General features: G+C 36.8%; 1 pseudogene; it reads left to right on the top strand.

Annotated features, from left to right (window-relative positions):
- The first annotated feature begins 2834 nt into the window (after nucleotides 1-2834).
- LOC127451431 (dynein axonemal light chain 4-like) lies at nucleotides 2835-4932 on the top strand (annotated as a pseudogene).
- Nucleotides 4933-6104: the final 1172 nt, after the last annotated feature.

Below are 6104 nucleotides of genomic sequence, written 5' to 3'. Positions count from 1 at the left end.
GGAAGCTTCTGTCACCAAGAAAATTTCCTTGTATGTGGAAGCATACTTGGCAATAAAGCTCGTTCTGATTCTGATTCTGTCTTCACTAGCTTACCTGGGAATCTCCAAGTCTATGTTTGTTACACTGAGGTCTACACAGGTCTAACAGTGCCATCAAAGCAGTTCAGGGTGCTGAAAAGTACTGCGAAAAAAGCCATGGTAGAAACGACAAACAACAAAAGAAACAACAGATTACCCTGAGGAGACCAGGAACGATGTGAAAGATGCTTCGGGAAAGATGTGTAGGAGGTCTTTTAACCTCTAGTCTCTGTTATAAAACAGTGTTAGCTGTGTTGGCGGTGTGGAGGCAGTTGGCAGCCCACTTAATAGCATCTGCACGTGGACCAAACTATAATCAAAGACCATCCTCTGCATGTGATCTGACATAAACAGCATGTCACGTTTCATCAAACATGATCAGATATTTCGTTGAAATAACATAGACATGTTATGCTTGAACACAAACTTTATAAGCCATCTTCCATACATAATCTAGCTGAGGAAATAATATAATAGTTTAGTTATGTTAATGGGTAGTTTACATAAAATGTAAAGCAGTAACAGCAATGAAGAAAAGTATTTTGTGGTGAAGTAAAAGTAGCAGAAAAAATCAAGTACGTTCTACACTGAATAAGTATGTTTAAGTGTGAACTTTTATTAAATATTAAGTAAATTGTACATTTGTACTCCATTCAAACATGAATGCTCTAGCTTGTAAGTAAATATTATTTATGTTTGTTATCTTTTCAGCATGTTATCATGTTTCAATCCCAAAGTAGAAAACCTTGTCATATTTACTTGCCTATTAGAGTAAATTTGGCTAAACGACTAAAGCTGGTGTTCCCAGCATGCACTGGAATTGAATAATTAATGAGCTTGCATGGTTTCACTGTTTGCAAGTTGATTTACACCGTTCTTATTGGTGATTTTGTTGTTATGTTTGGTAACTTCTTGTTTTGTGAAGGCTGAAAATCATTTTCTACTCCAAATTACCTTTTCATGATCAAAAAAGTATCAGTTTATTGTTACTGTCATTGTGTTTTGCGCACCAAGTGTTCAGGTTTGTGTGCAGCTCTTGCTGTTGTTTCTATTGCCATTAAAGCAAGGTGATACTGTCTAAAAGACTACTTGGAAGCATCAAACTTCACTGTGGATGACTTCCACGTGTTGTGTGGTACATGACTTAAGTATGTTAAAAAGCATTGATATGCTAGTATAGTTTTTAAAGCATATGGCTTATTACAGTGCAACATTGTTTGAGTAATATATCCACACACAAAAAAAGGGTAAAATTGGCTTAAAACAGAGAATTGCAAAGTAAACTGTACTTGAGAGTGTCTAATTGAAGCCACCAAGAATTGTGTGTAGACTTTACTTGAAAATATGGTCTGTTAAATTTACAAGCAATTTCAGTGTGGAAATTAGTAAAAAAAAAAAGAAAAAAAAAAGTAGGAAAAAGTAAACCTCACTTCAGTAAATAGTGACACTCTAAACAGCTTAAACAAACATTTTCTAATTATTATATAATAATTGTATATGCAATTTTTTTGACCTCATATAAATTGAGGCTACAATGAATATTTGAATAGTAAAAAAGTAATTAGTCACACCACACTATTTAAGTGGACAGCAAAAAAGCTAACAGGCAATTAAAATGGTAAAAAAATAAATAACTTTAAATGGTGACCAATAATAACTCCTAAAATATACATTTAAGCAACATATACAGTTTCACCTAAATTCCTAATGTTCAAACTACAAATTACCCATAGACATATTAAGCTACAAAAACACATCAAATGTAAATTCAATTCTTAGTGAGAATTTTTGGTGTCCTTACGGCAATTCGTCTTGCTTTTTCGTGTTGCGTTTAATGTGAAACGGCCATCAGTTCTCTCATGCATTGCTTGGAAACAAGACCAAATAAAAACAATACTACACACAACTGCACAGAGATGTCTGTGTCTGTAACTGGATGGCCCACATTGCTAATGTTTCCTTTAATCTACAAAAGGTCATAATTCCTGCTGGGATTACCTCTCTGCCCTCACTTTTACAGACAATCCAGGAGTGAAAGGCTTAATGCCATTATAATCTAAAACACAAGCAAGGTTTAGTGCCAGATGTGTGTGACAGAACAAATGGTCGACCTTATTTTGACACAAAAACACACTTTCAGTGTTCCTCTCCATTACAAGAGTTTGAGCCTCCAAATATAATGAATTATCGGTTATCGGTATCAGCCAAAATTTCCATATCGGTGCATCCCTAGTTACCACCTTTCACCCCACTATTTACAGCCCTGGGTATAGGGTTGCACCAGCTGTGCATGAGGTCACACGTAAGTTAGGGTGTAAAGTTCACACTAAGGGCTTAGTAACTACTAGTTAGCTTGTAACTTAATCAGTGCTTAATTTGGTTGCACCACCTGTTCTTAAGGCAAGACTTAACTAGTAGGTTGTAAGCTCTCCGTAAAGTAATGCGTAGTCGCATAATATGACGTTTACTTGTATTGATCCAATAAGCAGCCTTCAAATTTGTACACAGAAGTGTTAAAAAGCCGTGAACTTCAAAATGATCTTGTTATGGTTGATGTTCAAACCTTGTTTGCTCACGTATCTTTAAGCTATAATAAATTATATCCCCATTAAAATATGATACGTAATAAAAGTAGATTTGTTAAATAGTAGGACTAGGCTATATAGTGTAAAATGCTATCACAGTTGTGCAAAACAGTTATGCTCTGTAGTGTGGGATAATCTGTTTACTGACTAATCTCTTGGTAAGGGAAAAGCATGGCGGAAACTGTTGATGGTAAAAAAGAGGAGGCCGACTACAAAAGACTGCACTGCTTTCCGCTCATCCGGGTGGGTGCAACTCGACTCCTGTGACCTAGATAAAAATAACCAGTTATAAATGTGTCTGTGTCTGTATAATATCACTCAAACTGCTCCCCTTTTTCTTTCTTTCAGAACTATGCGATTGTAAACATCTTTATCCATCATGCATATTTTATTTAGAGTGTGTTATGTTTTGCGTACAGCACACAGATATGCCAGAAGAGATGCAAGAGGAGACAATGGAGCTCTGTGTCACAGCCTGTGAGAAATTTGCCACCAATAATGAGGTCAGTGTGGTCCGTACAGTAGCGGTTTTAACCACCACGCAAACCATGCAATTGCATGGGGCCCCCGGACATCTTGAGGGGTGGCATGTTGTTCTGTTGTTACGCGTGAATACGCTGTTGTCAGCGCTCTCAGAGCTGTTCATGTTAGAGGTCCACCGGATTGGGTCAGTTTTTCAAGTAGGACTTTTAGTTTGGGTTTGTAATTTATGAAAAAAATATACAGGCCTTCCGAACTTGTTTCGCCCACATGCTCTCGCTCACAGATACGTTTGAATGGATGAGTTAGGGGCCATTCATACCGAACGTGTTTTTTGCCCACGTCTGCTCTGTTTTTCCATTGTTTTCCTATGTAAACATGCACTGGATGAACGTCCATGCCTGCTACACTGCGTCTCGCTGTTTCTTCAGTGTCTCACAGGACCGGCACGTTTTTAGACACAGTGTCAAAAGTTAAAAAGAACTTCAGGTCTCAAAAACGCTGTTTCACTCAAAAACGTTCTGTTGCATTTGTTGTGCCGCGTCTAGATTGTTTTTAGCACGTGTCACAAAGATTTAACGTTCCGAACAAGTTCAGGTTGCAAAGAGGTGACTGTTACAATGTTTAACATTATTCTAGATTGTTCTGCACCAAGCAAAGTTTCAGCGCTTTCAGCAATGTTTTTTTTTCTTCTGCTCTAGTGTGCTGAGGGGCCACCGTGCCTTGTATGTCTACTGTTACAATACTACTGTAACGAATGTTACCAACAATGCTAACATAACATACAGCCTTTTGCAACATGGTGAATAATACACTGCAGCGTCAGAATATAAGCTCCTGGTGAAAGTAAATTAAATAAGACAGAAATATATTACTATTGTATACAACAAATCCTCAAAGTAATAATAATAATACTGTATCAAATTATAGTGACAAACTGGACAACAATAAATTATTGTTGGCTTATAATAATAATAAATAAAAACTGAATTTCAAAATGTTAGCGAGTGTAGTAGGTTTTACACACCCTGTTCATAAAAAAAGAGTGTTTGTAAAATATATATGTGTGTAAATATTGTTTGTTTTTTTATCACTGTATTGTTGAAAACTGGAAAACATGCATTAACTTTAACTAGATTTTTATGTTTCAGTAAACATTTTGAATGTACTTGGCTACAACGGCTGATAGGATGAATTTAAAATGATGATTTAAAATCAATTTTGTTATTTTTTAAGCAACATTTTCGAAATGGGGCCCTGGGTTGATCAGTTGCCTGGGGCCTCAGAAATCGTATACCCGCCCCTGGGTCCATAAGTGTTTGCTTGTGTTATGAATAATAATGCTTGTTATGCAAGCTCAGATGAATATATGCTCCCCAGGCAGAGGCCTCCTCTTTGGCGCCCTCCCAGCAGGTGGCACCCTAGGTGACTGCCTAGATCGCCTATGCCTAGAAATGGCCATGCAGGTGGGGATGGAGTCTCTTATTCTGTCTAGTACTGAGTCAGTACCATTGCATTATCTGACACACTCGCTGTCTGGCCATCTTGACTGTTCCACTAGCCTATATGCTTTCAACTTTCTTTCTCTCGCTCACCCTCCTTGTCTCTCTTCCGCTCTATTTTCAGAGTGCGGCCAAAATGATCAAGGAGTCTATGGATAAGAACTTTGGCAGTTCATGACGTGGTGATCAGTGAGGGCTTTGGATTCGAGGTGACCTATAAAGTGAAGAACCTGCTGTATATGTTCTTCTTGGGAAGTCTGGACGTGTGTGTGTGGAAACGCTCCTGATGTCACTTCCTGGCAGCAATCACCACTTTGAGAGATTAATATTCACAGACCTGTTTAACTATGCAGCCCTATTTGACGTGTGTGTGTGTGTGTGTGTGTGTGTGTGTGTGTGTGTGAGGGGCCAAGAGAAAGAGTGATACAGATTCCAGAGCATTTCACTCACTTTCTGCTCTCAACAGATAATTTTTATTTGTCTTTACTTTTAATATTTGTGCTTCAGTCTTTAAGGAATATTCTGGGTTCAATACAAATTAAGCTTAATCCACAGTATTTGTAGCATAATGTTGGTTACCACAAAAAATAATTTTGACTCGCCCGTCGCTCATTAAAGCTGCACAATGTAAGTTTGTGCTCTCTAGTGGCATCTGTGGTTGAAATTTAAAATTGCAAGCAATTTGCAGAAGAACACATTACGTCCGTCGTGTTTCGACACTGCTGCTCTGGTGAATGAATCTTATAATTTGAGATTACCCGCCTGTGTGTGATCATGACTGGAAGATATTCAGAGCTGGAGTAATAACATGCTCTTTTAATTTTTATATAATTATGCTCTATGATTAAACATTTAAAAATGAAATATTACTTGCTATTATTTACATATTTTGAATGAATGAAATGTACACTTTTCTGACACGACACTCAAAGCATTTTTACATAGAGAACAGGGGACTCTCCTGAATCAAGTATATTTGAATATGATTATTCAAGTGTTTTATCGACTATTAATGTTTGTATTGTATTATACTTATCAATTTAAGAGGTGATTCCTGCTGATTCGAGTTCAACGTAAGACTTAATTATTTTTACATTATTAATCTTGTCAACGAAATCAATGATGAAAACGTTTGTTGAGGAAAGTTTTTTTTATTTCGTCAACGATAACGAAGACAAGACAAAAAGGCGCATCATGAAGATTATTAAATACTGTTGATGAAAATATGAGGATAAAAATTATATTACAAGATATTAACAGTGCAAGATATAAACAGAAGAAGAAACATCTTGGTAATCTGTAAATAGCAGAAAATATTAGAAATGGATTCCTCTAATCCATTAATCCAATATATTGGGGATCTCTCTTGAGCTGTGTGAGTTGAACGCACTAACACCGGTAAAATTAACCGCTTTAAAAGGGGATAAGTACCTCATTCAAATGCATCCTATTTATACAT

Source organism: Myxocyprinus asiaticus, chromosome 14, assembly GCF_019703515.2.
Source record: "Myxocyprinus asiaticus isolate MX2 ecotype Aquarium Trade chromosome 14, UBuf_Myxa_2, whole genome shotgun sequence".
Lineage (NCBI taxonomy): Eukaryota > Metazoa > Chordata > Actinopteri > Cypriniformes > Catostomidae > Myxocyprinus > Myxocyprinus asiaticus.
This window is presented reverse-complemented; position numbering and strand designations above follow the sequence as displayed.